Source organism: Pristiophorus japonicus, chromosome 5, assembly GCF_044704955.1.
Source record: "Pristiophorus japonicus isolate sPriJap1 chromosome 5, sPriJap1.hap1, whole genome shotgun sequence".
NCBI classification, from domain to species: domain Eukaryota; kingdom Metazoa; phylum Chordata; class Chondrichthyes; family Pristiophoridae; genus Pristiophorus; species Pristiophorus japonicus.
In genome coordinates, this window is record NC_091981.1 from 257,543,998 (window position 1) to 257,565,441 (window position 21,444).

The following is a 21,444-nucleotide window of genomic DNA, read 5'->3' on the forward strand; positions in this document are numbered from 1 at the left end:
CATGCTTTACAGACACACAACAAGGAGGAATTTCTTCTCTCAGACGATTGTAAATCTGTGGACTTCTCTGCCGCAGAGATGTGTGGAGGCTGAGTCATTGCATATATTTAAGGCGGAGATAGACAGATTTTTGAGCGATAAGGGAGTAAAGGGTTATAGGGAGCGCGCAGGGAAGTGGCGCTGAGCCCAAGATCAGATCAGCCATGATCTTATTAAATGGCGGAGCAGGCCCGAGGGGCCAAATGACCTACTCCTGCTCCTATTTCTTATGTTCTTATGAGGGCGATAGGGCGGGTGATACGTGTGTGCGGCAGCAGAATGCAGAGTAGGCAGATCAGGATATCAGTCGGCGTGAGCCTTGACATGGCGCAAGACCTACCATATTCAACCTCGCTGCTCTATTCAATGCCTTCTCCTAAACCTACACTGAACTTGCGTTCAGCTGCATGAGAGACCACCCCCTCCCCACCCACCAGCGCTACTTAAAGGCATGCATCCAACTTCTAGCTTAGTTGCTTATTGCGATGTACTGGCTCTTGCAGAGTTTGTAGGAGTACTGGGTTGCTGGAAGATATTTGAAAAGTTGTTAAAGGGTGCAAGGAATGCTGCTGGACGTTGGGAAGTTGTTGGTTGCAATTGGAAGGCCTCTGAGTACACCACTTGCTCCCAGTCATGGGGGCGATAGTTGCAATCCCCCTTGCACTGCAGCACGACAGGGAGATAGAGCAGAGGCAGCAAAGAAGACAAGCTGCTCTCAGAGCACGGAGGGCAATCTTCCAGCCAAGACGTCGAACCCAAGCGTGGCTGCTAGCCTGCAAGGGCTATCTTCTCTACACTTGGCTGATGACTCTCCTGCGCAACCCCACTACTCGTGGCCAACACTCATATAACCACAGCCATGCTGCCACGGGCAATGTCATTGAGCAGACCACCGGGGCGCTGAAGCATCGGTTCCACTAGCTTGATTGCTCGGGAGGTGCCCTTCAGTACTTGTCAGAGTCGGTGTCCCAATTTTTAGTGGTCTGCTGCAGCCCTTGCCACCATGGGTTCCGCGACCACTTCACAAGGGAGGAGGAGGAGGAGGAGGCAGGTGAAGAGGAGGAGAAGGAGGAGGAGGAGGATGAAAGGAAGAAGCAGCCTGCACACTCACATTCCGGACAGGCTGTCTGCGAGCACAACATCAGACTCTGGTTCCCCTGTATAAAACCGCAGATCCCCGTTGCTCAATACTGTCCCACCTTACCATCCCTCTGTGTCCTCTTGGCCACATTGCTGAAATGAAATCCACTGCAGAACAAACATTCCAAACCAAATTTATAACTCAATCTATCCAATATTACATAACCAAGTCAACTAATCGCCCTTGTGCCTTTCCTTAGACCCTGTCTTCCATGTGCCTGTGCCTGTCCTAGTGCGAAGTACTATGCCAGTGGCTGCACCATGGCTGGTGGAAAGCTGCTGAAGTTCAGTGGGCAAGACGGCAGATATCCTTGCAGATCGGCCTCGTGCAACTCTGGGCCCAGAAGGCTCGGCTGCGGACTGCCCCACTTAGGCATGGGCAGCATCAAAGTTGCTAACCTGGGAGAATGAGGCCCCTGTTCTGAGAGATGTCTTGAGTTGCCAACCTGGGAGAGTAAGGCCCGCTGTTCAAAATGACTTGGTCAATATTTGGAACTGTAAAACTTGGACCTTCCCTCAGAAGGAAGTGTACAATTAGTAATTTATCCATCAGTTATTGCTAAAATGTACCTTCACAATAGCCTGCCAATACTTCATTGAAGTGCACCTGCTGAAGCTTCTGAAACAAGTCTCTCCTTTGAAGCAACATGAAAGAACACCAGAAGACGCTGGAGAACAGGCAGTAACAGGCAAAAAACGGGAAATCTGCAATGTTTTCGGGTTATATCTTTTTCAGAGTGTGCTGAGCTTGTTACATTGCCTTCTCTTGCCAGGTCATTGTAGTTCTTCCGGCAGTGGTCTCAGATCCGTGGCCTCAATGATGCGACACTCAGGGCCACTGCCACCTCCTTCCACGCTGCCTGGCTGACCTTACGGGAAGCCTAACCCCTCCTCATCCCTGTAGCCGCTCAAGGCACCTTGTCACCTCCTCGAGGACAACCTGTTTTTGGCTTTGTCCTGCGACACCTCTGTGAGAATGGAGATGTTCAGACACTGTGAATTATTTTCTGCAGTGTTTCACAGCAAGTTTGAACTGAAATCATATAGTTGAAGTGATTTAAAGTAATTTTCGACAAGACAAATACAGCTTGCTGGCACTTACCCAGCACTCCCAAGCCTCACTCTAGAGTATGGCACCGGTTTTGAGCCTTTTGTCGTGGTGCGTGATTGTTTTTGGGGGTGAGCTACAGGCTGCGCCACTTCTAAGGTCCCTGATTCGGCAATTTGCTCACTATGGTGTATTCAAAGGACTTTTCACAGAAGTTTCGGCATAAGTTTGTGATGCTAAGACTGGGGTGCAATTGAAGACATGCATCACCGATCACGCTGTTCCAGGAAATTCTGTGCCTTTATCACATCTGTCATAAATCTGCCATAACACAACGAGTATGAATGTCTATGGGGCCGAAATTCATCAAGTCACCGCCCGCTGCCATCTAGATTAGCGGCGTACATTGTCCATTTGCCGCCCGCTGACCTTCGAGGGACCTCGGCGATGAATATCCCACCCAAAATTCCGTCCGGTACCTCGCCGGCCATCGGCGGCACTTGAGCGGGTGGAGGTCTTGACCAAAATCGGCCCCTATATGTTTCAAAGAGTGGGTGATCTTACCTGGAAACCCAGAAATTCAAAAAGAGTGATACATTGGAATATTAATGAGTGAAATCCTCAGTGTCTGCACTGAAAGCAGAGGTTGGCGAGGATGGAGTGGGAAAAGGATAAAGCCAGATGCAGACTTCTTTTGGAACATGTGACACTGACAGTAGTTTAAAGCCAGAGTTCCTACCGTGAGTGCTTGGAACACAAGCTGCAGATGAAGCCTGGGGAATCCAACAAGGAATTCTGAAGCACCAGAGTAATTAAGTCCAAAATAAGCACGAGGATATCTTGAGAGGTCCTAAAGGGCAAGTTTGAAGTAACTGTCAAGGAATGTTGTTGCAGAAATAACTTTCATTGGATGAAGGCACCAGCAGGAAGCAATGCAGTGTCATTCTTGGGTCATCTGTTGGGAATGTCAGGAGCATCTGTGTGAAGAAAGCCACAGCAGGGGGATGCTGCCAGTGGGAAGCTGCTGCCAGCACAAGTGCACAGCTCAGCGGCGTCAGAAGATCCGAGAGTCAAGCCACCGTAGGTAGAGCTGTGAGCTTGGAGGATAGCTGGCGATTTACACGAGGCGGAGGATATTTGCATTGAGGCCTTAATGCAGTACAGTTGTCTTGGACAAAATGCTCATATAGTTTGCATCGAAACACTTGGGTTTATATTTTCTAGCTATGTTTACCCTATCTATAATTAAAGCATGAGTTTATTAGAGACTTCCACTTCTGGTAGTTTGAAACAATCAGCTCAGTTTTATGACTGCTCTAGACTTCAACATTTATCCTTTCATACCTTACTTAAAATGAAAGGTTAATTTGTCTGCAGCCGTGAAAAGGCATTAACTGAAAGCTATTATCCTTCTATTAATGTGCTCACAGAATTAAATAATATTGTTTGCCTTTATGAAGGGATTTCTTCAATTGTTTGCCCCAATCAAACAAGCATTTAATTTGGAGACCTTGAATGAAGTCAAAGGATGGATGATTTTTGTTAATTCTGGATAAATTAAAATGATGCATTAAAGGAGCACGAAATTACCCCAGATGATTGAACTGTATTGATGTCCACTGATGTCAAGAAAATTCCAATGCATGACTGACAAGAGAAAGTGGTTTTGTCATCATTAAGCCCTTTAATTACATAGTGGAATCAAAGCTATTCAAAGTGTTCGCTGTCCCAGCTAAATTAAAGCTGAACACATTGCTAGCTTGTTCTATAATACAAAATGACCATCAGTGATTAACAACTTCTCTCGTTAATACTAAATTTCCTCAGGACAATATTATTGTCTTCTTATCGATCACTGAAGATGATGTTAGCTTTTGTGTTTTAAAAGCACACACAAAAAAGAAAAATATTCTTCTGCAGGCATCTCTTCCCCCTGTTCTCCCTTAATGGCACTGACTCGTGCTTAGTTACAGTTTCATGAGCACCAATCACATTCCAGTTCCTTGCCAAGTGGCCAGGCTTCATGTTATGAGCCCAGAGAGTGAGTTTTGGAAGCTATTTAAGCATGAGGAGCATCGCAATTGATGTGATCCTATACCCACCGAGTGTCAAATCTGGGCAATTTCCAACAGGTGGGGGTCAGTAAAGAAAGAAAGACTTGCATTTATAAAGCACCTTTTGCTATATATGTAAACCTGTAAATCCATGTCTAACCACCAGAGGGCTAAACCCCTGGAATCCCAGGGGATCCCACAATCCCTTGGGAGCACCTGTATATAAGGAGGCCTCACAGGCTGGAGAGGCACTCTGAGATCTGTAATAAAGGACTATGGTCACACTGTACTTTGAGCTTGCAGTATCTAGTCTGACTCTTTATTCAAGACATAACAACTGCCGATGAGATACAAATGACGAACCCCACCACAACAATGCAGAGAACCATGGGCATCCTGGAGAAATTTTCAGAGGGAGATGATTGGGAAACCTTCGTGGAGCGACTCGACCAATACTTCGTGGCCAACGAGCTGGTAGGAGAAGGGACGCTGCCAAACGAAGGGCGATCCTTCTCACCGTTTGCGGGGCACCAACGTATGGCCTAATGGAAAATCTGCACGCTCTAGCTAAACCTACAGACAAGTCGTACGATGAGTTGTGCACACTCGTCCGGGAGCATCTAAACCCGAAGGAAAGCATTCTGATGGCGAGGTGTCGGTTCTACACGTACAAGAGGTCTGAAGGCCAGGAACTGGCGAGCTACGTCACTGAGCTAGGGCGCCTTGCAGGGCATTGTGAATTTGAAGGACACTTGGAGCACATGCTCAGGGACTTCTTTGTACTTGGCATTGGCCATGAAGTAATACTTCGCAAACTTTTGACTGTAGAGACCCCAACTTTGAGTAAAGCCGTAGCGATAGCCCAGGCGTTTATTGCCACCAGTGACAATACCAAACAAATTTCTCAGCACACGAGTGCTGCTGAACGTACTGAGAACAAAGTAACGTTGTTTTTGAAACGAAATGTACAGGGCAGGACATACACGTCTGCAGCTGCACATCCGCAGATGGCTCAGTCCACCATCAAGGGTGGTGAATTCAAGGCCATTAACACCTTGCTGGCGCTGCGGGGATGATCATTGTTTCCATTCATGCCGCTTCAAAGGATACATTTGCAAGGGCTGTGGAAAAATGGGACACCTCCAAAGCATGTGCAGGCGAGCTGCAAACCCTGCTCATCCTGCAAACCACCACGGTGGATCATGAAGAACCAGAGCCTCAGACCGAGGAGGCAGAGGTATATGGGGTGCACACATTTACCACAAGTGTCCCCCGATAAAGCTGAAGGTTGAATTAAATGGACTCCCAATGTCCATGGAGCTGGACACAGGCGCAAGCCAGTCCATAATGAGCAAAAAGACTTTCGATAAATTGTGGTTCAGCAAGGTCTCAAGGCCGGTCCTGACTCCCATTCGTACTAAATTGAGAACGTACACAAAGGAACTGATTCCCGTAATCGGCAGTGCTACCGTAAAGGTCTCCTACGATGGAGCGGTGCATGAGTTACCACTCTGGGTGGTACCGGGCGATGGCCCCACGCTGTTTGGCAGGAGCTGGCTGGGAAAGATGCGCTGGAACTGGGTCGACATCCGAGCGCTTTCGTCCATCGACGACACCTCATATGCACAGATCCTAAACAAGTTCCCCTCGCTGTTCGAACCAGGCATCGGGAAGTTCCAAGGAGCAAAAGTGCAGATCTATTTGATTCCGGGGGTGCAACCCATCCATCACAAGGCGAGAGCGGTACCTTACATAATGAGAGAGAGGGTGGACATCGAGCTGGACAGGCTGCAATGAGAGGGCATCATTTTGCCGATCGAATTCAATGAGTGGGCCAGTCCGATTGTTCCAGTCCTCAAGGGAGATGGCACCGTCAGAATCTGTGGTGATTACAAAGTAACTCAATTGTTTCTCACTGTAGGATCAATATCCGTTACCGAAGGCAGACGACCTATTTGCGACGCTGGTGGGAGGAAAAACGTTCACGAAGCTGGACTTGACCTCGCCCTACATGACGCAGGAGCTGGAGGAATAATTGAAAGGCCTCACCTGCATCAACGCGCACAACGGTCTCTTCATTTACAACAGATGCCCATTTGAGATTCGATCGGCCGCGGCGATATTCCAGAGGGACATGGAAAGCTTGCTGAAGTCGGTCCTGCGCACCGTGGTCTTCCAGGACAACAGCTTGGTTACAGGTTGGGACTCCGTCGAGCAAGGACAGAAGATGGAGGAGGTTCTTTGTTGGCTTAATCGTGTGGGGCCTAGGCTAAAACGCTCGAAGTGCATTTTCCTGGTGCCTGAAGTGGAGTTCCTGGGGAGAAGAATCGCGGCGGATGGCATCAGGCCCACCGATTCGAAGACGGGGACAATCAAGAACGCACCGAGACCACAGAACGTGACGGAGCTTCAGTCGTTTCTAGGATTCCTGAACTACTTTGGTAACTTCTTACCGGGTCTTAGCACATTGTTAGAACCCCCGCACTCTTTACTGCGTAAAGTAGGTGAATAGGTATGGGGTAAAAGCCAAGAAAATGTCTTTGAGAAAGCTATTATGTTCAAACAATTTGCTTGTGTTGTACGATCCATGTAAACGTTTGGTACTAGCATGTGATGCGTCGTGGTACGGGGTCGGGTGTGTATTGCAACAAGCTAATGAATTTGGAAAATTGCAACCAGTTGCTTATGCATCCAGAAGTCTGTCTAAGGCCGAGAGGGCCTACAGTATGATTGAAAAAGAAGCTTTACCGTGTGTTTATGGGGTAAAGAAAATGCATCAATATCTGTTCGGGCTCAAATTTGAATTGGAAACCGACCATAAGCCGCTTATATCCCTCTTTTCTGAAAGCAAGGGGATAATACGAATGTATCGGCCCGCATCCAGAGATGGGTGCTCACGTTGTCCACATACAACTACGCCATCCACCACAGGCCAGGCACAGAAAACTGTGCCTATGCTCTCAGCAGGCTGCCATTGCCCACCACATGGGTAGAGATGGCACAGTCCGCAGATTTAGTTATGGTAATGGAAGCATTCGAGAGTGAGGAATCACCTGTTACCGCCCGACAGATTAGAACTGGATGAGCCAGGACCCCTTACTGTCCTTAGTAAAAAAACTGTGTGCTCCACGGGTGTTGGTCTCGTGTCCCGTTAGAGACGCAGGAAGAAATAAAGCCGTACCAGCGGCGCAAAGATGAATTGTCTATACAGGCAGACTGCCTCCTATGGGGAAATCGGGTAGTAGTACCAAAAAATGGCAGGGACACTTTCATTAGTGATCTCCACAGCACCCACCCAGGCATCGTAATGATGAAAGCGATAGCCAGATCCCACATGTGGTGGCCCGGTATTGATGCAGACTTAGACAATGCACCCAGGGAGGCACCACTACGTTTATGGTCCTGTCTCTCCAAACCTTGGTCCAGGGTCCATGTCGACTGTGCAAGCCCATTCTTGGGAAAAATGTTCTTAGTGGTTGTAGATGCGTATTCCAAATGGATTGAAGGTGTGATAATATCGGCAAGCATGTCTGCTGCCACCAATGAAAGCCTACGGGCCATGTTTGCCACGCACGGTCTGCTTGATGTCCTTGTAAGTGACAATGGGCCGTGCTTTACCAGTGCCGAGTTCAAGGAGTTCATGACCCACACTGGGATCAAATATGTCACATCTGCCCCGTTTAAACCAGTGTCCAATGATCAGGCAGAACGAGCAGTTCAAACAATCAAGCAGAGCTTGAAATGGGTAACTGAAGGCTCACTGTAGACTCACTTTCCCGAGTCCTGCTCAGTTACCGCACAAGACCCCACTCACTCACTGGGGTCCCTCCCACTGAACTGCTCATGAAAAGGGCACTTAAGACAAGGCTCTCATTAGTGCACCTTGATCTACACAAACAGGTAGAGAGCAGGAGGCTTCAACAGAATACAAATCATAATCGCGCAAATGTGTCAAGCAAAATTGAGATAAATGATCCAGTATTTGTGTTGAACTATGGACGAGGTCCCAAGTGGCTTCCTGGCACTGTTGTGGCCAAAGAGGGGAGTAGGGTGTTTGTGGTTAAACTCTCAAATGGACTCACCTGCAGGAAACACTTGGACCAAACCAAACTCAGATTTACGGACTATCCAGAACAACCCACAATAGACTCCACCTTTTTCGACCCTTCAACACACACACAACTGGCAACCGACCCAGTGGTTGACCACAAAGCAGAACCCATCACCCGCAGCAGCCCAGCAGGACTCACCACCCCCAGCAGCCCAACAATACCAGCTGCACAGCAGCCCAGCGAGAGCCCAACAAACGGCTCACCAAAACCAGCATTTACACCGAGACGATCAACCAGGGAAAGGAAGGCCCCAGATCGACTCACATTGTAAATAGTTACACTATTGAATTTTTTTTTGGGGGGGGAGTGTTGTTATGTATGTAAACCTGTAAATACCATATCTAACCACCAGAGGACTTATCCCCTGGAGTCCCAAGAGATCCCATAATCCCTTGGGAGCCTCACAGGCTGGAGAGGCACTCTGAGATACGTAATAAAGGACTACGGTCACACTTTACTTTGAGCTTGCAGTATCTAGTTTGACTCTTTATTCAAGACTTAACACCTTTCATGACCACCAGATGTCTTAAAGTGCTTTACAGCCAATGAAGTACTTTTTGAAGTGTAGTTACTGTTGTAACGTGGGAAACGCAGCAGCCAAAATTGCAAACAGCATGCTCTTACAAACAGCAATGTGATAATGACCAGATGATCTGTTTTAGTGATGTTGATTGGGAGATAAATATTGGCCAGGACACTGGGGATAAGCTCCCTGTTCTTCTTCAAAATAGTGCCATGGGATATTTTCTGTCCACCTGAGAGGGAAGACGGGGCCTCAGTTTAATGTCTCATCCGAAAGATGGCATCTCTGACAGTGCAACACTCCCTCAGCATTGCACTGGAGTGTCAGCCTAGATGTATAAACATAAGAACATAAGGAATAGGAGCAGGAGAAGGCCATGTGGTCCATCAAGCCTGCTCTGCCATTTAATAAGATCATGGCTGATCTGATCTTGGTCTCAACTGTGCTTCCCTGCCCACTCCCCATAACCCTTGACAGCCTTATCATTCAAAAAGCTGTCTATCTCCACCTTAAATATAGTCAATGACCCAGCCTCCACAGCTCTCTGGGGTAGAGAATTCCAAAGATTCACCACCCTCTGAGAGAAGCATTTCCTCCTTATTTCTGTTTTAAATGGGCGACCACTTATTCTGAAATGTTGCTCCCTAATTCTAGATTGCCCACGAGGGAAAACATCCTCTCTGCATCTACCCTGACAAGCCCCCTCAAATTGTATACGTTTCAATAAGATCACCTCTCATTCTTCTAAACTCCAATGAGTATAGGCCCAACCTGCTCAACCTTTCTTCATAAGACATCTCAGGAATCAACTTTGTGAACCTTCCCTGAACTGTCTCTAATGCAAGTATATCCTTCCTTAAATAAGGAGACCAAAACTGTACGCAGTACTCCAGGTGTGGTTTCACTAATGCCCTGTACAGTTGTAGCAGGACTTCCCTACTTTTATACTCCACCCCCCCGACTTGCAATAAATGCTCAAGTCTCTGGGATTTGGATTTGAAAACACAACCTTCTGACTCAGAGGTGGGGGTTCTTTTTTCCTCTCAGACCAGTTCAATATTCAATCTTTTTTCTTGGATGTTGCAAGACAGCTATGCAAATGCAGTGAGTCTCTTATATCGTAAGCTAATGTTTGCAACTTTACAGCACTGCATAATTCTGTAACTTCGACTTTAGACTAACGTATCCTGATCGTTTGGACACAAAGCCGGCAGGAGAGACCAGGAGAAAATTCAGCATACTAAAGACACAGAATAGACAAACTATTGTAAATAATCAAAAGTTTTTATATTAGACGATTAATTCAATACAGCACTATGCGGCTCCTTTCAGTCATTGAAAGTTGGCATGCAGGTACAGCAGGCGGTGAAGAAGGCAAATGGCATGTTGGCCTTCATAGCTAGGGGATTTGAGTATAGGAGCAGGAAGGTCTTACTGCAATTGTACAGGGCCTTGGTGAGGGCTCACCTGGAATATTGTGTTCAGTTTTGGTCTCCTAATCTGAGGAAGGACGTTCTTGCTATTGAAGGAGTGCAGCGAAGGTTCACCAGACTGATTCCCGGGATGGCTGGACTGACATATGAGGAGAGACTGGATCAACTGGGCCTTTATACACTGGAGTTTAGAAGGATGAGAGGGGATCTCATAGAAACTTATAAGATTCTGATGGGACGGGACAGGTTAGATGTGGGAAGAATGTTCCCGATGTTGGGGAAGTCCAGAACCAGGGGACACAGTCTTAGGATAAGGGATAGGCCATTTAGGACTGAGGTGAGGAGAAACGTCTTCACTCAGAGAGTTGTTAACCTGTGGAATTCCCTGCCGCAGAGAGTCGTTGATGCCAGTCATTGGATATATTCAAGAGGGAGTTAGATATGGCCCTTACGGCTAAAGGAATCAAGGGGAATGGAGAGAAAGCGGGAAAGGGGTACTGAGGTGAATGATCAGCCATAATCATATTGAATGGTGGTGCAGGCTCGAAGGGCCGAATGGCCTACTCCTGCACCCATTTTCTATGTTTCTAAGGGCCCTAGTTTCCACATGATTTGTGCCTGATTTTTAGGAGCAACTGGTGGAGAACGGACTATCTTAGAAATCGCAATTCTCCACATTTTTTTTTCTGCAGTTCTAGTCAGGTAGAACAGTTCTACTTTGGAACAGAATCTTTTCTTCAAAAGGGGGCGTGTCCGGCCACTGAAGCCTGATTTCAAAGTTTCCACAGTGAAAACGTACTCCAAACTAAGTTGGAATGGAGCAAGTGAAGATTTTTGTAGAACTGAAAAAACCTGTTCTACACATTAAAAAATCAGGCGCAGGTTACAAATTAGGCGTCCAGAACGAGGTGGGGGAGGGGGGGGGGGGAGGGGAGGGGAAGTCATTAAATTCTACAATAAATCCTTATTTATACTTATACAAATATTATACAAATAAATCCAACCTGAATAAACATTTATAAGCAAAGAAAAGATTAAATAAACCATCTTCCTACCTGTGTGAAAGTGCTTCAGCCAGCCTCACAAGTTCGTTCGTTCGTTCCCGACGGCAGGGGGGGAGGGAGAGGAAGACGTTCCAGATGGTGGGAGGGAGGGAGTGTGGGCCCGCCCGCCCGAACGCAGCGGGGTGGGGGGAGGAAGACGTTCCCGATGGCGGGAGGGAGGGAGTGCGGGCCCGCCCGCCCGAACGCAGCGGGGGGGGGGGGGAGAGGAAGCCGTTCCAGATGGTGGGAGCGAGGGAGTGTGGGCCCGCCCGCCCGAATGCAGCGGGGGGGGAGAGGAAGCCGTTCCAGATGGCGGGAGGGAGGTAGTGCGGGCCCGCCCGCCCAAACGCAGCCGGGGAGCGGGGGGGGCGGGGAGGAAGCCGTTCCAGACGGCGGGCGGGAAGGAGACAGTGAGAAGGCTGCAGGAAGCCTCAGTGCTGATGTGCTGATGGCAATGTGCTTTTATTAAAAAATGTTCAAAAATTAAACAGCTACAAAGAACTACAAAAATGGCCGAGTGCCAATGTTTCCTTCACACTGCGCATGCGCGAACGCTCCAATGCGCATGCGCAGGGTTGCCGGCAGGAAAAAAACTAATTTAAATTGTAGCCGCCCCCTCCCACTTACAAAATCGGCGCGAGTGTAGGCTCCGCCCCCCCTGGGTGCCGCACCAAACAGACAAGGAGCTGCAGGGCTCTCCAGAATCGCAAGTTTTTTTTCCAGCGCCATTTTATGTGCGAAAAACGGGCGCCCAGCTCGGAGGGGCGCCCGTTTTTTATCATGTGGAAACTTGGACCCTATGTTTCTATGTACAGTGGCTGCTGACGTTCTATTTAAATAATTCATTTCATTGATCCATTGATGTTATTGAAAAGCTGTTAGTGAGTACCAGGTACTGAGCATTGGGTACACATTATAACGATACGTTTGAAGTTTGATTTACTAATGAGCAGGCTGATTTTCTGAAAACCCTTCTGTCACAGCATTTATTCAACATGGATTTCAGAATGAAAATATTACATATCTGTGAAAAAGTATTGACTGCTGAACAACATGCCTAAATGCAAACACACACCATTCTTTAATGAATTACATCCGTCCTATGATGCCGCAAAACCACATCATGGGTATAATAAATAAATATTTAAGCAACACAGAATTGTCACAGAGCTCACACAGGTTTAAAATTACTCACATAATCAGCATCTCAACCCAAACTACAAAGCGAAACATCCCTATTTAACCTCCACAGAGGTTGAAAGGAATCTTTAAATCTAAAAAATTAAATTGACTAAGGAAAGAAATGGCAGTCAGTGCAAACTTAGAGACGTGGGAGGCGATTTTCGCCAAATATTTTAGGCGCTAAAGAGGTAAAGAGGTGGCCAAGGTGGGATCTTAAGCTGAAATGCTAGTTTAGCCTGTGTTTAGTGCAAGACACCATCCTGGTAAAGGAGTTGAAGTCAGCGCTAGGAATGTCTGCCCACGAGCTTGTTAATCAACAGACTGTTACTTAAAATGCCTGCTAGTGCTCATTAAAGAGGGTGCATGGTATTTTGATGGCTAGCATTTCAACTAACGTCCACTCCTAACAGTGACCAGCTGATTTGGAGTAAACACAGCCTTGATGTTGATTTCTAGCGCTAATTAAAGAGATACTTATATATGGAGAATGGAGAAAGAGTCAGACTGAACACTGAGCTCAAAATAAAGTGTGACCTTAGTCTTTTATTGCAGGTCTCCAGAGTGCCTCTCCAACTTGTGAAGCCTCCTTAAATACCTGTGCTCCCAAGGGATTATGGGATCCCTTGGAACTCCAGGGGATGAGCCTTCTGGTGGCTGTACAGAGTAAATAAAAGTCCACATATATAACAACATTCCCCCCCCAATTCAATAGTGTAACCATTTACAATGTGAGTCGATCTGGGGCCCTTCTTGCCCTGGCTGATCATCTCAGTGTGAAAGCTGGTGTTGTTGAAATATTTGTTGGGCCCTTGCTGGGCTGCTTTGCAGCTGGCCTTGCTGGTCTGCCTGGTGTGTTGGGCCCTGCAGGGCTGCTGTGGATGATGGGTTCTGCTTCGTGGTCAACCGGTTGCCACTGGTGTGTATGTTGGGGGATCAAAAAAAGTAGGGTCCAAGGTGCGTTGCTCAGGATAGTCCGTGAATCTGAGTTTGATTTGGTCCAAGTGTTTCCAGTGAATGAGTCTATTTGAAAGTTTGACCCGAAACACACTGCTCCCCTCCTTGGCTAAGACAGTGCCGGGAAGCCACTTGGGACCTTGTCCATACAAATAATACAAATTTGTATACAAATACAGGATCATTGATTTCAATCTCGCGTGACACATTTGCGCTATCATGGTATGCACTTTGTTGAAGCCGCCTGCTCTCTACCTGTTCATGTAGATCAGGGTGAACTAACGAGAGCCTTGTCTTAAGTGCTCTTTTCATGAGCAGTTCAGCAGGTGGGATCCCAGTGAGTGAGCGTGGTCTTGTGCGGTAGCTAAGCAGGACTTGGGATAGGCGAGGCTGCAGTGAGCCTTCAGTTACCCTTTTCAAGCCTTGCTTGATGGTTTGCACTGCTCTCTCTGCCTGACCATTGGACGTTGGTTTAAATGGGGCAGATGTGACATGTTTGATCCTGTTATGGGTCATCAATTCTTTGAACTCAGCACTGGTAAAACATGGCCCATTGTCGCTCACCAGGACATTGGGTAAGCCGTGTGTGGCAACATGGCCTGCAGGCTTTCAGTGGTGGCAGCGGACGTGCTAGCTGACATTATCTCACATTCAATCCACTTGGAGTACGTGTCTACAACCACAAGGAACATTTTACCCAAGAACGGGCCTGCATAGTCGACATGTACCCTAGACCACGGTTTGGAGGGCCAAGACCATAAACTTAGCGACGCCTCCCTGGGTACATTGCTTAACTGCGAGCATGTATTACATCTGTGAACGCAGGACTCTAAGTCCGCATTGATACCGGGCCACCACACGTTGGATCTGGCTATCGCTTTCATCATTAAGATGCCTGGGTGGGTACTGTGGAGGTCATTGATGAAGGTGTCTCTGCCTTTCTTGGACCACTACTCGATTGCCCCACAGAAGGCACTGCTGGAATGGCTTTATCTCTTCCTGCATTTCCACTGGAACACTGGACCAGCTCCTGTGAAGCACACAGCTTTTGACTCGAGATAATAAGGGGTCCTGACTTGTCCAGGTTTTGATCTGCCAGGCAGTGACGGGTGATTGCTCACTCTCAAATGCTTCCATAACCATGGCTAGATCTGTGGGCTGCGCCATTTCCAACCCCGTGGTGGGAAATGGCAGCCGACTGAGAGCATCGGCGCAGTTTTCTGTGCCTAGCCTGTGGCGGATGGCGTAGTTGTATACGGACAACGTGAGCGACCATCTCCGGATGCAGGCCGATGCGTTGGTATTTACCCCTTTACTCTCACAAAACAGGGATATAAGTGGCTTATGATCAGTTTCCAATTCGAATTTTAGCCCAAACAGGTATTGATGCATTCTCTTTACTCCATAGACACACACTAACACTTCTTTGTCAATCATGCTGTAGGCTCTCTCAGCCTTAGACAGAGTCCTGGATGCATAAGCAACCGGTTGCAGTTTCCCAAAATCATTAGCTTGTTGCAACACACATCCAACGCGATATGACGATGCATCGCATGCGAATACCGAATGCTTACATGATCATACAACACAAGCAATTTGTTTGAGCATAACAATTTTCTCGCTTTAACAAAGGCATTTTCTTGGCTTTTGCCCCAAACCCATTCGCCCCTTTTTTGTAGTAAGACATGCAGTGGTTCTAGCAGTGTAATAAGACCTGGTAAGAAGTTATTAAAGTAGTTCAAGAGTCCCAGAAATGACCGCAGCTCCGTCACTTTCTGTGGCCTCGGTGCGTTCTCGATTGCCTCCGTCTTCGCATTGGTGGACCTGATGCCGTCCACCGCAATCCTCCTTCCCAAGAACTCCACTTCAGGCGGCAGCAAAACGCACTTCGAGCATTTTAACCTGAGCCCCACGCGGTTGAGTTGACTAAGAACATCCTCCAGGTTCTGCAGATGCTCGACTGTGTTCCGACCCGCGACCAAGATGTCAGCCTGGAAGACCACCGTGTGCGGGACCGACTTCAGTAAACTTTCCATGTTTCTCTAGAATATCGCTGCTGCTGATCGGATTCCAAATGGGCATCTGTTCTAAACAAAAATACATTTGTGCGTGTTGATGCAGGTGAGGGCCTTCGATGATTCCTCAAGTTCCTGCGTCATGTAGGCTGAAGTCAGATCCAGCTTCGTGAACGTCTTTCCTCCCGCCAGTGTTGCAAAGAGGTCATCAGCCTTTGGTAAACATAAAAACATAGAAACATAGAAAATAGGTGCAGGTGTAGGCCATTCAGCCCTACGAGCCTGCACCACCATTCAATAAGATCATGGCTGATCCTTCACCTCAGTACCCCTTTCCCGCTTTCTCTCCATACCCCTTGATCCCCTGAGCCATAAGGGCCATATCTAACTCCCTCTTGAATACATCCAATGAACTGGCATCAACAATTCTCTGCGGCAGGGAATTCCACAGGTTAACAACTCTCTGAGTTTCTCCTCATCTCAGTCTTAAATGGCCTACCCCTTATCCTAAGACTATGTCCCCTGGTTCTGGACTTCCCTAACATCAGGAACATTCTTCCCACATCTAACCTGTCCCGTCCCGTCAGAATCTTATATGGTTCTATGAGATCCCCTCTCATCCTTCTAAACTCCAGCGTATAAAGGCCCAGTTGATCCAGTCTCTCCTCATATGTCAGTCCAACCATTCCTGGAATCAGTCTGGTGAACCTTCGCTACACTCCCTCAATAGCAAAAACGTCCTTCCTCAGATTAGGAGACCAAAAACTGAACACAATATTCCAGGTGAGGCCTCACTAAGGCCCTGTACAACTGCAGTAAGACCTTCCTGCTCCTATACTCAAATCCCCTAGCTATGAAGGCCAACATGCCATTTGCCTTCTTCACCGCCTGCTGTACCTGAATGCCAACTTTCAATGACTGATGAACCATGACACCCAGGTCTCGTTGCACCTCCCCTTTTCCTAATCTGCCGCCATTCAGATAATATTCTGCCTTAGTGTTTTTGCCACCAAAGTGGATAACCTCATATTTATCCACATTATACTGCACCTGCCTTGCATTTGCCCACTCACATAACCTGTCCAAGTCACCCTGCAGCCTCTTAGCATCCTCCTCACAGCTCACACCACCACCCACTTTAGTGTCATCTGCAAACTTGGAGATATTACACTCAATTCCTTCATCCAAATCATTGATGTATATTGTAAAGAGCTTGGGTCCCAGCACTGAGCCCTGCAGCACTCCACTAGTCGCTGCCTCCCATTCCAAAAAGGACCCATTTATCCCGACTCTCTGCTTCTTGTCTCCCAACCAATTCTCTATCCACGTCAGTACATTACCTCCATTACCATGTGCTTTGCTTTTGCACACCAATCTCTTATGTGGGACCTTGTCAAAGGCCTTTTGAAAGTCCAAATACACCACATCCACTGGTTCTCCTTTGTCCACTCTACTAGTTACATCCTCAAAAAATTCTAGAAGATTTGTCAAGCGTGATTTCCCTTTCATAAATCCATGCTGACTTGGACCGATCCTGTCACCACTTTCCAAATGCGCTGCTATTTCATCCTTAATAATTGATTCCAACATTTTCCCCACTACTGATGTCAGGCTAACCGGTCTATAATTACCCGTTTTCTCTCTCCCTCCTTTTTTAAAAAGTGGTGTTACATTAGCTACTCTCCAGTCCATAGGAACTGATCCAGAGTTGATAGACTGTTGGAAAATGATCACCAATGCATCCACTATTTCTAGGGCCACTTCCTTAAGTACTCTGGGATGCAGACAATCAGGCCCCGGGGATTTATCGGCCTTCAATCCCATCAATTTCCACAACACAATTTCCCAACTAATTAGGATGTCCTTCAATTCCTCCTTCTCAGTAGACCCTCGGTTCCCCTTGTACATCCGGAAAGTTATTTGTGTCTTCCTTCGTGAAGACAGAACCAAAGTATTTGTTCAATTGGTCTGCCATTTCTTTGTTCCCATTATAAATTCACACGTGTCCGACTGCAAGGGACATTCGTTTGCCTTCACTACTCTTTTTCTCTTCACATACCTCTAGAAGCTTTTGCTCTCAGTTTTTATGTTCCCGGCAAGCTTCCTCTCGTACTCTATTTTCCCCCTCCTAATTAAACCCTTTGTCCTCCTCTGCTGAATTCTAAATTTCTCCCAGTCCTTAAGTTTGCTGCTTTGTCTGGCCAATTTATATGCCTCTTCCTTGGATCTAACACGATCCTTAATTTCCCTTGTTAGCCACGGATGAGTCACCTTCCCCGTTTGATTTTTACTCCTGACACGGATGTATAATTGTTGAAGTTCATCCATGTGATCTATAAATGTTTGCCATTGCCTATCCACCGTCAACCCTTTAAGTATCGCCAGTCTATTCTAGCCAATTCACACCTCATGCCATCGAAGTTAGCTTTCCTTAAGTTCAGGACCCTAGTTTCTGATTTAACTGTATCACTCTCCATCTTAATAAAGAATTCTACCATATTATGGTCACTCTTCCCCAAGGGGCCTTGAACAACAAGATTGCTAATTAGTCCCTTCTCATTACACATCACCCAGTCTAGGATGGCCAGCTCTCTTGTTGGTTCCTCGACATATTGGTCAAGAAAACCATCCCTAATATGCACCAGGAAATCCTCCTCCACCGTATTGCTACCAGTTTGGTGAGCCCAATCTATATGTAGATTAAAGTCGCCCATGATAACTGCTGTACCTTTATTGCACACATTCCTTATTTCTTGTTTGATGCTGTCCCCAACCTCACTACTACTGTTTGCTGGCCTGTACACAACTCCCACCAGCGTTTTCTGCCCTTTGGTATTCCGTAGCTCCACCCATACCGATTCCACATCATCCAAACCAATGTCCTTCCTTATTATTGCATTAATTTCCTCTTTAACCAGCAACGCCACCCCGCCTCCTTTTCCTTTCTGTCTATCCTTCCTAAATGTTGAATACCCCTGGATGTTGAGTTCCCAGCCTTGGTCACCCTGGAGCCATGTCTCCGTGATGCCAATTACATCATATCCGTTAACTGCTATCTGCGCAGTTAATTCGTCCACCTTATTCCGAATACTCCTCGCATTGAGGCATAGAGCCTTCAGGCTTGTCTTTTTAACACGCTTTGCCCCTTTATAATTTTGCTGTAATGTGGCCCTTTTTGTTTTTTGCCTTGCGTTTCTCTGCCCTCCACTTTTACTATTCTCCTTTCTGTCTTTTGCCTCTGTCTCCCTTTTATTTCCCTCTGCCTCCCTGCATAGGTTTCCATTCCCCTGCCATATTAGTTTAACTCCTCCCCAACAGCACTAGCAAACACTCCCCCTCGGACATTGGTTCCGGTCCTCCCCAGATGCAGACCGTCCAATTTTTACTTGTCCCACCTCCCCCAGAACTGGTTCCAATGTCCCAGGAATTTGAATCCCTCCCTTCTGCACCATTTCTCAAGCCACGTATTCACCTGAGCTATCCTGCGATTCCTACTCTGACTAGCATGTGGCGCTGGTAGCAATCCTGAGATTACTACTTTTGAGGTCCTACATTTTAATTTAGCTTCAAGCTTCCTAAATTCATATCGTAGGACCTCATCCTGTTTTTTTACCTATATCGTTGGTACCTATATGCACCACGACAACTGGCTGTTCACTCTCCCTTTTCAGAATGTCCTGCACACGCTCCAAGACATCCTTGACCCTTGCACCAGGGAGGCAACATACCATCCTGGAGTCTCGGTTGCGGCCACAGAAACGCCTATCTATTCCCCTTACAATTGAATCCCCTATCACTATCGCTCTTCCACTCTTTTTCCTCCCCTCCTGTGCAGCAGAGCCAGCCACGGTGCCATGAACTTGGCTGCTGCTACCCTCCCCTGATGAGTCATCCCCCTCAACAGTGCCCAAAGCGGTGTATCTGTTTTGCAGGCGGATGACCGCAGGGAACCCCTGCACTACCTTCCTTGCACTGCTCTTCCTGTTGATCACCCATTTGCTATCTGGCTGTGTACCCTTTACCTACGGTTTGACCAACTCACTAAACATAGTGGGTATTCATCCTGCAGGGAGAAATGATTGATAGTTACTTTGTAATTGCCACAGATTCTGACGGTGCCGTCTCCCTTGAGGACTGGGACAATAGGACTGGCCCATTCGCTGAACTCGATCGGTTAAATGATGCCCTCTCGTTGCAGACAGTCTAGCTCAATCTCTACCCTTTCTGTCATCATGTACAGTACTGCTCTCGCCTTGTGATGGATGGGTCGCGCCCCCAGAATTAGGTGGATCTGCACTTTTTCTCCTTGGAATTTCCCGATACCTGGTTCGAACAGTGAAGGAAATTTGTTTAAGAATTGGGCACACGAAGTGTTATCAGCGGACGATAGTGCTCGGACCTCGTCCCACTTCCAGCATATCTTTCCCAGCCAGCTCCTGCAAGCAGCATGGGACCATCGCCCAGTACCACCCAGAGTGGTAGCTTGTGCACCGCTCCATTGTAGGAGATCTTTACGGTAACACTGCCGATTACAGGAATCAGTTCTTTTGTGTAAGTTCTTAGCCTCATGCGAACTGGACTTAAGACTGGCCTTGAGGCCTTGTTGCACCACAACTTATCGAAAGTCTTTTTGCCCATGATGAACTGGCTTGCACCTGTGTCCAGCTCCATTGACACCAGGAGTCTATTTAGTTCAACATTCAGCATTATTGGGGGACAATTCGTGATGAATGTGTGCACCCCATGTACTCTGCCTCCTTGGTTTGAGACTCTGGTTCATCGTGATCCTCCATGGATCTGTCCTCCTCTGCAACATAGTGGTTTGCAGGTTTAACAGGCTTTGCAGCTTGCCTGCACACTCGTTGGAGGTGTCCCATTGTTCTACAGCCCTTGCAAACGTACTCTTTGAATCGGCATGAATGGGAACGATGATCACCCCCGCAGCGGCAACAAGGTGTTAATGGCCTTGCATTCATCACCCTTGATGGTGGACTCTGAGTCATCTGTGGACGTGCAGCTGCAAGTATGTGTGACCTGCCCTGTATGTTACGATTCGAAAACCACATCACTTTGTTCACAGTACTTGTAGCAGTATTTGTGTGCTGAGAGATTTGCTTCGTATTGTCACTGGTGGCAATGAACGCTTGGGCTATTACTATGACCTTATTCAAGGTTGGGGTCTCTACAGTCAAAAGTTTGAGAATTATTGTTTCATGGCCAATGCCAAGTACGAAAAAGTCTCTGAGCATGTGCTCCAAATGTCCTTCAAATTCGCAATGTCCTGCAAGGCTTCTTAGCTCAGCGACATAACTCACCACTTCCTGGCCTTTAGACCTTTTGTAGGTGTAGAACCGGTACCTCGCCATCAGAACGCTTTCCTTCAGGTTCAAATGCTCTCGGACCAGTGTGCACAAATCATCGTTCGATTTCTCCGTGGGTTTCGTTGGAGAGAGCAGATTCTTCATGAGGCCATACGTTGGTGTCCCACAGACTGTGAGGAGGATCGCTCTTCGTTTGCCAGCACTCTCTTCCCCATATCGCTCGTTGGCCATGAAGTATTGGTCGAGTCGCTCCACAAAAGTTTCCCAATCATTTCCCTCTGAGAATTTCTACAGGATGCTCACTGTTCTCTGCATCTTTGGGTTCGCTATCTGTATCTTCTCGCCAGTTGTTGTGTATGGAGAAAGAGTCAGACTGAATACTATGAGCTCAAAGTAAAGTGTGACCGTAGTCTTTTATTGCAGCTCTCCAGAATGCCTCTCCAACCTGTGAAGCCTCCTTAAATACCTGTGCTCCCAAGGGATTATGGGATCCCTTGGGACTCCAGGGGATGAGCCCTCTGGTGGCTGTATAGAGTAAATAAAAGTCCACATGTATAACAATACTCATCACTTAAAGGGA